An 11,216-nucleotide genomic window follows, 5' to 3' on the forward strand; every position below is an offset into this window, starting at 1 on the left:
TCTATCACGATCACGACCACGAACATAAGACTCTATACTAGCATCAGACTCTTAAGAAATTCCAAACCTGGCATGGTGAAAGGAATGAAATGACAAAGTTGGATAGTGAAAGGAAGGATGAAATACCATAGCCTGGTGCTGGATCAACGGTTGCTAAACGAGGTGGTGGATAAGCTGGATCAACAACTTGTTCTGTCACCCTTGTATCTGCTTATGTATCTGAATCTGGCTCAGACGCTTCAACTGGTTCAACTGGATCAAAATCATAAGCTTTATCTCGAACATCATAGTCTGGCTCTCGATCATAAGGAGCTGGACCACGATCATAAGCAACTGGATCAGTACTATTGCTAGGAGGCTATGCCGTGCAAGGAGTGAGTAGCTCAGGCAAGAATTCCTTTGGGACTGGGTCAGGATCAACCACTGAAACGACTGCTTCATCGGCTGGATAAACTTAAGAAACAGAATAAACAACTGCATAATCGACATAATCGACTGACTCAACTGTTGGATCGACTGTTGCGGCTGTAGGCTATGTCTCTGTAGGATCTACTGTTGCTGGTGTTGGTACTGGATTGACCGGTACTGGTCCTGGCTCTCCTGCTACCCTTGCTTCTGTCTTTATATATGCGACTTTCTATGCTCCCTCTGTTACTGTAGCGTAGTAAGCCCCTGTCTCTACTACTGTCTTTGCTATTGGATCTGCTACTGGTGACTTAGATACCGGTGGTGGATAAGCTACTGGGTCAGCTACTTAATCAATTACTTAATCTACTGTTGCCGCTGGTGGATCTGGTACTGGACTTGGAACTCGGTCAAGTGCAACTGTTATATACGTATATATTGACTAAACCTCTGCCTCCTGCTTTTCGCTTGTAAGCTGCATCATCAAAGGGAGAGGTGCTGCAGTTCTGGTACTATAAAGGGCCCTGATCTGTTCTTGCTTCTCCTTCAAAATGTGTATTACGTCTTCAGCTGCTTGAGGGTCTTTTCTTATCGTGACCAATTGACCTTCCAGCACCCCCTTTTCAATCTCCTTCCAATAAAAATATCCATGCATGAACACGCAATGTCTCGAGGCAAGCGTCGTATCGATGCGAGCTCTCCTTCCTTGCTCTCCTACTTGAGATCTCCGAAATCATAGCCGATATATCCGTTTGATAAGTCAATTCAAAAAGTAGAATAAGCTTATATAGAACCTCTTTCGGGGACATAGGCTATCTCTAACTAAGATTGAGGTGCTAGAGTCTATACTAGTAAACTAGGCTGCTTAAGGAGAAGGATAGGATTAGAAGTCTAGACAAGTGGAGTGGCATCTTCAGTAGGAGCCACTAAAGATTAGATACCACTAGATTACTATTAGGGGATGGCGAGCATAATGCTCATGTGGCATGGGATCTCTGAGTCTCACATAAATGTACCCATCAAATAGAAACTTGATGCACTAAGAGAATATGGATGGAATCCTGTTCATGTAATGTATCCACGCCTAGTCAAATATTTGAAGATGAGTGGATTATTAAGAACAGTCATTCCAGTCCAGTGTAAGGTCCTAATGTGATTAGTCACAGAATAGTTCCCATTGACATTCTCTTCTTGGATTTCTATCCACAACAAGTACTCGTGGTCACTGACATGTAATCATAAGTGTAGTAGAGAGAAAAAGGGGCTTGGCATCAAACTAGACTCAAGCTAGAATCACAATTAGATTAGTGAGTCTATTCTTGACTGAACATGTACCCACTTTTCGCTCTATGAAAAGGGGTGTGGATCCTTGACTGCGATCAACTCTTTATTAGAAGGCTGTAGGGTCAAACGTGAAATGATCACAATTTAGGAGATCCATAAGTAAAGGTTTGCCCCTTTTTTTAGGCCTACTAACAATGTGGCTAACCTGGTTAACCTATGTCAAAGTGGTTAGATGGAAATATACCTCTGCACCTAAAAGACATACTCAAAACCAACGAGTCCCTTTGTGTAGATGACAACCTAAGGAGCTATAGAATTGACACTTTGGTTCTAAGTCAAGCTAGGTCTGAAACTACAAAGTAAAGATATAATGGCTATGCAGGGGGTCTAACGATTGGCATTCTAGGACCTCTCCACACAGATAGAAGAGCGAATTCCCCACCCCCCCATATTGCTATGCTGCAATGCCTGTGCACGCAATTCAGCCTTGATAAGCTCAGAATCATAAATTGTTGAGGGTGGGGTGAAACAAAGCCACTGCACAGTGTTTGCTTTCTAAACACTCTCCAGTCGGTGATGCTCTCCACCATCTTCCATCTTAACACGCCGGGCAGCAGGTTTCACCACCCGAGACCTACTAAGTACCCTTTCAAGGATATATAAAACAGAGCCTTTTGAAGGATGACCCGGCTCCATTGCCGATTGAAATATTTTCTACTTATCGTATACACTGTCATTTAGCTTCAACTCCATCATGTGCGCATACAGCTGCACACATAGATGAGGTGCAAGGTGTGAAGCATACACACCAACAAGTTCTTCACGCCTCCTAAGAAAAGAAATATTGTAGACATATTAAGTATCAGATCAAGAACAATCTGAATCTTATCCTTAGCATCTTCTTATAAATTGTCATTAGAAGGGCTAGCAACACCAAGCAGATGTGCCCCAAATCGGATCATTTGTGGATGACCATGAGGCCTGGAGACATGTTATCATTTGGTGGAGCAATCCATGCCCATAGTAGGTCCAAAAGATGCGCCAGATCCCCTAACATAAGAGCTATCTGAATTTGTCGATGTTTCTCTTTGCATCCTCGACATACTGCCTCATGAACTAGATCCCCTGAATGAAGCTTATGAAATAGTGCGTTAAGATCACGAGGTTGTTTGTAAATGACTTGTGGTGGCCACATATCAGGTATTAATAAGCCTGGCATATTGGAATCACCTATTGGGTTGGGTCATTCCTATCCAATTTGGATTGCTGGATACTGCTCCAAATCGACTTGAATGTCAAGCCATGACTTAACCATAGCCCAACATGCGGACTCCCAATCCAAATAGGCAACAACCGTTTCAAATTGCTACACTGAGCAGCAAAGAGAGCTGCCTCATATCTTAAGCTTCTTGTTCAGCCATTTGTTCAGAAGCACAAAATGAAGCCCATTTCCATAGCCTTAGTTGGTAACTCAACCCACTTGAAAGTGAAATGGCTTGTCATTGTATGTTTAGTGGATCGTAATGCTTCTACTGAAGGACAAGGATCAAAGCCCATATAAAGTACCTGCCTTCCAAGCCAAGCCAGCAGAACGACAAAGCTCACATGCCTCTCTTAGCCTTCCCGCTCCGATGTTATAAGAACCCAAACATCTTCCAATAAGGCTTGTTATTGTTTCTGGTCTTCTGGATGAAGTCTAGTTTGTTCACATGTCAGAGCATCAAAGTCCAAGTGACAAACAAGCGTGGAATTGCTAACCCTTTGATTTCCTCAATAGTCTTTCTGTTTGACGCCAAAACCTTGCTTGTGGAGGTAATAACCAGATACCATCCTTTTTCCTGCTTGTCTGAATCAATAGGTTTCGATGCAAGACCTGAAAGCAATTGGAGAATCCGAAGACACAATTGAGCAGTGACATCCGTAATAACAAAAGAAAATGCCTCCTGTTGTGAGGTTGATGGTGACACAAGGATATATGTAATCAGCACCTTTTCAAAACAAATACCAAAGAAGTGACCATGTTGCAGATTCAGAAAAGCACATTGGAGCAGTCTGAGCATCAAACGATCTTCAAGAACTCTATGCCTGCCAGTAGCCTCCTTTCTAACAAGCTCCGAGACCCAAGTCTTTTCAAAATGCAACTTGAAAGAAACTCAGCGATTGATTGAGGGAAGGATACCCTCACCATATGAATAGTGAGTGACCCCTAAGTAATATGGGGCCCTCGTTCTAACTCGCTCTATCGATCGACCGACCCTAAACCTCCTCCTTATGTCGGCCTTCTCCCGCATCGATATTGGTATGCAAACAATGCTGTCCAGCCTTAGACCTTCCTTCCTTAGTTCTTACTCTCTACACACACTGAACCGCACTTTACACACACTTCACTCACTTAGGGACAAGAACTTTCAATCTCCCTGGCCTGGAATGAGGCGAACCAAAGACCTTCTTCTTCTACAAGGGAAAGGGACAGGGTTTCACTTGTTTTAGTCATGCATGCCATTGACTCAAGGAACGAGATGAGATGAGCCACCTACTTTCCTTTTATTGTGACAAAGGCAGGCAAGATCCTTCTTCATCGATCCTTGCTCTCCTAACGTCAAGCAAGCCCCTACCGGTCCTTGCCCCAGGGACAAGGAAAGTCTACTTTGACATCTCTTACACCTCTATGGACAGAACCAACCACAATCATTCATCAGGGCCATACATAACCTGCCTGCCTGCATTCCACTCCCCGGCAAGTGGCATGAGCCCGCCTGCCTACTTATATATAAGGAACTAGTATCATAAGAGGTAGTCCTCCTTTGTGGTATGACGTTACCACACTCGTGATAGGACGTGATTCTACCCTATTGTTTCTGAATAGCTCCCCTGCGCCGATCCTTCAGTATATCCAAGTGGGCCTGGGTTGGGTGGTAAAACAGATTCATTAACAAAGAACACCCTCCATCTCCTCTCCTTATCAGTCGAGCACCTAAAGGTCCTTATAACGAAGTCTCAATCTCACGTTTTCCCTCCCCCCCATCCCCTTAGCTGCTATCACCCACTAATAAGTCAACCCAGGATGCCCTTACTTTACGGAGTCTTTCACGTCATCATTTCGGTAACTAGGGAAAGAATAGAGAGAGCCCCAGCACTCCATACTCCATAGAAGTACTTGACATAACTGTAGTTTGCTATCACGTGAAATCAGGTCAATATCTCCTTAGAATCCCCCTAAAGGGCCGGGTCTACTCCCATTAGCTAAGGAAAGACGATAACTAAGGTGCTTATCTCCTTCTCATTTTCACCACCTGAAACTGCAAGCTCAGGCCCTCCCGCTAAGGAAAGAAGAGAGATAAGGCCCTTCATTTAGTTATCTCCTATTGTTTTGAACCACCCGCCGAAGGGCAGGGCAGCTCAGGAGAGAAGATAAAGAAGGCAGTTGAAAACGTTCTGCTCATCTCTATTCAATTCACCCGTTAGGTAAATACTCCGTTACACTAAGGCATTGCGCCGCCATTGGGTGGGGCCTTAACTCTTACTACTTCGATGGAGGTGTATTCCGTTCCAGCCGCCAGTCGGGCACGCATTTAAAGTCAGGGAAGACTTCGATCATTGGCGGGGCCAAGTCAATAAGTAGACTCCGTAAAAGACAGTCATTAAGACTTCCAGGCGGCCCCACAGGGGCAGACCCATTAGAAGGAAAGCCCAGTAAAGCTACCTTATCTAAGATGCAAGGATCACCTACCTGGCCTAGCGCCAGGCAGGAAGGAGGTATTCTGAGGCGGATTCACGGGAAGGGGCCCTACCTAACCTCTCCTTACCTGGGACATTATCAAGTAAAGAAGAGCCTATTAGGTAAGGTTGGGAATAGATCCTTAACCCGTAATACATTCGTACTTAAATAGGTGGTTCTGGTTCCCGTCCCACCTACCATAGAAGTAATAGGCTCTGAGTCAAGCCATCTCACCTACCTGACCTACAAGTAAGTACCCGCCTTAAATACTTACGATTCAGTGGTAGTATTTTGACTTCTTTTATTTGGCAAAGACATGGCATTACCTGGGAGACATGAGGGACATGGTTTAGAGTAAAGACATGGCCAAGGCCAAGAAAAGAGATTGATTAGTCGTATATGTAAAGAAGGGTTGTAGCTCGTTCTTTCGCTTCTACAGACAGGATCTACAGACAGTGGTAAAGCAGGTAGCAGTGAAGGTAGGATCCCTCACCTAACCCTAGTCAAGAAGGTTGTAGCTATTAAGTCAGGTAAAGGTTATCTCCGATCTAAGACTCTCATATCTACCTACATGAGTGAAGGAAGGTTGTAGCTATTAGGTCAGGGTTTCTATATTATATAGATAGCCTTTTCCCTTCCCTAACTGCCATGCCTATCAAGCTCCCTTCCCTCATGATTCCCCCTTCGGTGGGGGGGTTGATGCTGGGGTCAGAAGGATAGGTTGTAAGTGAGTAAGCCCTTCGGGGCAGGTAATAAACCACTATCATAGAAGAATCTCCCAGAATGCGGCACTAACAGGCTTTCAAACAGGAAAGTCTAGCATGCCTGCCTTAACCAAGCTCCTTCAGATTATCCCAAACAGGATGTATTGTAAGTAAGAAAGTAGCAGCTATACGGTTGAAAGATCGGGGCCCGGCCCCTCTCCCATTAAGCTTTTAGTATTGCTCTCAACGCATCACTGAAAAATTGTACAGGGATCTCATGACCCATCAATCTACTAGGGACGTGACGTTTATTCTCAAAAATACGTACGTTGGTACTTACCGTCCAAACCAATAGGTTGCCCGTCAAGGATCTTCAACAGTGTATTTTCCCATTCGTCAGAACTAGATCCCCTTGGTAATGAGTTAAGCTAATCCAAAAACCCCTATATAACCCACCCCACCAACTTAGGAAAGTCACTATAGATATATATCATTATATATGTAATGACGCATTCATTCATTATATATGTAATGACGGTATCGAATCCAGTCATTCATTATATATGTAATTATGAGCATAGAGAAACGACTACTTAAGTCCTTTATATATGTCATTACGCTTTAGCAGACAATGTTGCTATTATATATGTCATTACGCTTTAGCAGACTTAGCATAAAAGATCAAGATTGAAAAGATGTGAAAGCCTAATCAACTTATTCTTTGTAACTGTGTACTTCAGCTCTGCACTTGTAAGGTTTTTGCTAATGTAGTAGGCGGTCTTTCCACAATTCTGAGATCCTTCTGTTATTGTACCCTCCCTATAACGCCCCTGAAGTGGCATGATGACCCCATACGTACGATGATCGATCGACCGAAGCGGCTTCCTTCTATCTTACTTACGTGAATGAAGAGTCATCTTCAGGCAGGCAGGGGTAGACGAAAGAAGGAAGGGGGTGCGTGCCACGACCAAGTGCTTCCTTTCCTACCAATACCCAGGGGATATATATTACCTACTTTATTGAGGTTGGGCCGAAGAAAGAGAATAAATCCCTTTCGTGACCTCGGTCAATCTCACCGCTATGAGATGAAATTAGATGAATGAGCAAGTTGTACGTTTTCACCAATGGATTCTATTAGAGTATAGGGGGTGGGTGCAATACAATCAATCGCTCACTTCCCCACCCCTTACTCCATGAAAAAGGACAGGGACCATGGCAAAACATGCATGATGGGATTAGAGATGAATGAACACGGGAGGAAGGACGCGATAGTGAACCATGGAGAGGAAGACCGAAACGGGTCCTCTCTGATTCCGTGCTGGCTTGGGACTTTGGGCACTCTCGAAGCGGAACTCAGTGTTGGCTGGCATGGGACTTGTTACGACTTTGGGCAAGCATCCATCTCTTGAAGGAAGCGGAACAAAGACACGACTGCTCTGAGCAAGATAGCTTAGGTACCACCTCCAAAAAACGTTCTTTCGTTGATCGAACATAGACTATACATTCTTCATCCAAAAGCCCCATTTATTCTCTTTCTTCTGGGCCCATTGCCCCTATTTAGAAGCAGATGTGACCATACTTGAGTAGTTTCTTGATCGGAAATAATGTGGAAATCATCCGCTGAGCTCAGGCCCTCTCCTGCCTGTGTCAAGTCAAATGGTCCCTGCAACGGGAAGGAAGAGGAACTTTAGTTGCTCGACCACCGCCCCCCCACCCAATAAGTAAATTGAATTGTGAAGCAAGCTAGGAATCTATCTTTACCAATTACCTTAATGAACCGATCGCTTACTCTTGCTCCATTCTACCTTCGCTCCTGTGTGTAAGATTGTGAGTTACAAAACTCATGTGCCTGGACTAGAAATGAACTTATATTATATACAATCTTTTTTTGCAGACACTCAACCAATCAAAGCATATATGCCTAGCTCATTCTAACAAGCTCCATCAATCCATCCATAAAGCCAGGAGGTAGACTGAAATCAATCAGTCAGTCAATCAAGGTCCGGAGGTCTTGTCCGCTGAGGGCAAGGAAGCAGACTGCATTCCAGCCATCATTCCAGCAGGCATTAGACTCTCTCTATCTCCATACATCTGACTCCGCTAACTCATCAAATACAGCAGGCAGCAGGAAGGTCGATGGAAGGCATGGAAGACCTGAAAGTGACCAAAAAATGACATATATAATATCTCTCATTTGACCACTTGTTCGTTCTGTTTACCACTTGTAGGAGGCTCAGTTCGAATCTGAGCGTTTCTGTGGTCTATTTCATTTCGATAGACAGTCATTTCTTTATTAGCCAGCGGAAGTGATTTCAGTTTGCCTTCCTATTTGATCCTATTTACTTAGCGGAACTTATTGCATTTTGACCTCTTATTTGATAATTTCACTTTAGCAATGATTCAAGCATCTCAACCTAGTCACCTTAGCGGTGACACAACCATCTCACCCTACTGGAAGTTTTTGATGTTCGTTGAAGTTGAAGTTAGTGAAGCTTCTTTTTACTCACCACCTTGGCAACTATTCACTCATTTCCAGCAAGATAGAGTTCGTATACAGAAACAAAGAATTGGTTGGTTGGTTGGTCTTTCCACAATTCTGAGATCCTTCTGTTATTGTACCCTCCCTATAACGCCCCTGAAGTGGCATGATGACCCCATACGTACGATGATCGATCGACCGAAGCGGCTTCCTTCTATCTTACTTACGTGAATGAAGAGTCATCTTCAGGCAGGCAGGGGTAGACGAAAGAAGGAAGGGGGTGCGTGCCACGACCAAGTGCTTCCTTTCCTACCAATACCCAGGGGATATATATTACCTACTTTATTGAGGTTGGGCCGAAGAAAGAGAATAAATCCCTTTCGTGACCTCGGTCAATCTCACCGCTATGAGATGAAATTAGATGAATGAGCAAGTTGTACGTTTTCACCAATGGATTCTATTAGAGTATAGGGGGTGGGTGCAATACAATCAATCGCTCACTTCCCCACCCCTTACTCCATGAAAAAGGACAGGGACCATGGCAAAACATGCATGATGGGATTAGAGATGAATGAACACGGGAGGAAGGACGCGATAGTGAACCATGGAGAGGAAGACCGGAACGGGTCCTCTCCGATTCCGTGCTGGCTTGGGACTTCGGGCACTCTCGAAGCGGAACTCAGTGCTGGCTGGCATGGGACTTGTTACGACTTCGGGCAAGCATCCATCTCTTGAAGGAAGCGGAACAAAGACACGACTGCTCTGAGCAAGATAGCTTAGGTACCACCTCCAAAAAACGTTCTTTCGTTGATCGAACATAGACTATACATTCTTCATCCAGAAGCCCCATTTATTCTCTTTCTTCTGGGCCCATTGCCGCTGTTTAGAAGCAGATGTGCCCATACTTGAGTAGTTTCTTGATCGGAAATAATGTGGAAATCATCCGCTGAGCTCAGGCCCTCTCCTGCCTGTGTCAAGTCAAATGGTCCGTGCAACGGGAAGGAAGAGGAACTTTAGTTGCTCGACCTTTTTTTTTACTTATTTGAGGGGCCAATAAGTAAATTGAATTGTGAAGCAAGCTAGGAATCTATCTTTACCAATTACCTTAATGAACCGATCGCTTACTCTTGCTCCATTCTACCTTCGCTCCTGTGTGTAAGATTGTGAGTTACAAAACTCATGTGCCTGGACTAGAAATGAACTTATATTATATACAATCTTTTTTTGCAGACACTCAACCAATCAAAGCATATATGCCTAGCTCATTCTAACAAGCTCCATCAATCCATCCATAAAGCCAGGAGGTAGACTGAAATCAATCAGTCAGTCAATCAAGGTCCGGAGGTCTTGTCCGCTGAGGGCAAGGAAGCAGACTGCATTCCAGCCATCATTCCAGCAGGCATTAGACTCTCTCTATCTCCATACATCTGACTCCGCTAACTCATCAAATACAGCAGGCAGCAGGAAGGTCGATGGAAGGCATGGAAGACCTGAAAGTGACCAAAAAATGACATATATAATATCTCTCATTTGACCACTTGTTCGTTCTGTTTACCACTTGTAGGAGGCTCAGTTCGAATCTGAGCGTTTCTGTGGTCTATTTCATTTCGATAGACAGTCATTTCTTTATTAGCCAGCGGAAGTGATTTCAGTTTGCCTTCCTATTTGATCCTATTTACTTAGCGGAACTTATTGCATTTTGACCTCTTATTTGAGCATTTCACTTTAGCAGTGATTCAAGCATCTCAACCTAGTCACCTTAGCGGTGACACAACCATCTCACCCTACCGGAAGTTTTTGATGTTCGTTGAAGTTGAAGTTAGTGAAGCTTCTTTTTACTCACCACCTTGGCGGCTATTCACTCATTTCCAGCAAGATAGAGTTCGTATACAGAAACAAAGAATTGGTTGGTCGGAAAGGAACTCCAGATGGGTGAGCTATTCCCATGCTCCTCCTCTAATCATGCTCCTTTCTAGCCCCCCCCCTACCACTCCTTATACTCTCCCTTTGGTAGAGACCACCGGGCTTCACGCCCTACTTTAGCGAGCGAGCCCGCTGCCTATATACCGGCACCCTCTCCCTACCAGTCCAGCGTCATACAAGTGAACACTTTCTTTCACCCACGAAGAGGAAAGCCTTAATCCCAATCCCAATGCCTTGTTGATTTTCATTAGTTGGGTCACAGCTTCTCAGCCCACGAACTGAAGCTAGCGATGGTTCAGGTTCGTACACAGCATCTCAGCCCAACAACACCCTACTAGTCAGGGGCTAACGTGACTATCGCGGCTGCTGCTGGTGCTTCTTCAATTGCTTCTGGGCGGGGCTTCTGGTCAGGGCAAGAACGACTTACAAGCTTGGCAGGCGTTACACCTACCATTGTTACACCTACTGTACCCCCTATCACTCTGCGGGCTATTCTATCTATCCTTTCATGCACATTACCTTCATTACCTTTCATTACCTTTACTATCCGCCACTATCCACTTATTTTACATTCCACTACTATTCACCCCTTATTCGACCGTAGTCCGTGAGGGGCGTGTCAAATAAGTCCTGATATGGTGAGGGTCCTGAGATTCATCCCCCCTTCTTTTGGTGGCTTGGGAGATCGGAATCCAGCCAGGAG

The 11,216-nt window shown here is 44.5% G+C and overlaps 1 pseudogene; it reads right to left on the reverse strand.

Annotated features, from left to right (window-relative positions):
- Nucleotides 1–211: 211 nt before the first annotated feature.
- LOC149228590 (nuclear pore complex protein NUP107 pseudogene) lies at nt 212–10,967 on the reverse strand (annotated as a pseudogene).
- Between the last annotated feature and the right edge of the window lie 249 nt (nt 10,968–11,216).

The sequence above is a fragment of the Pinus tabuliformis genome, chromosome J (genome assembly GCF_031772625.1).
Source record: "Pinus tabuliformis cultivar Carrire ecotype Pingquan chromosome J, CPIR1, whole genome shotgun sequence".
Lineage (NCBI taxonomy): Eukaryota > Viridiplantae > Streptophyta > Pinopsida > Pinales > Pinaceae > Pinus > Pinus tabuliformis.